Here is a 409-nt window from a genome sequence, read left to right on the forward strand (position 1 = left end):
TGAATGATCAAACACACACACACACACACACACACACACACACACACACAATGGCACAGAGCTTCCTTCCTCACAATCAGTGACCTTTTAGTCAGTGGTGGTGAACAGTCTGGATTCTCTGTTCCTACCACATTTGGTTAGATTGAATTTCTGTGTGTTTTTAAACTCACTGCAGGTTTTAGAGAGAGTTCATTGCTTTTAAGAGGTAAGATCACCTTGTCACTCAGTTTCAGCTACGAGCTTGCCGATAATCAAACACTTTTCACCACTCTCCACCTAATTAAAAAGCGACAGCCTATTGAAAAAAAGAAAATGGTGTCTGATGTTAAACATAAAGCTGTGTCAGCCTGACTTAGACATATCGACAATTGGCCGTACTTTCAAATCAATATTCATCTCCATAAGTAAC

Source organism: Morone saxatilis, unplaced genomic scaffold (assembly GCF_004916995.1).
Source record: "Morone saxatilis isolate NCDOM2014 unplaced genomic scaffold, NCSU_SB_2.0 Contig20, whole genome shotgun sequence".
In the NCBI taxonomy this organism is placed as follows: domain Eukaryota; kingdom Metazoa; phylum Chordata; class Actinopteri; family Moronidae; genus Morone; species Morone saxatilis.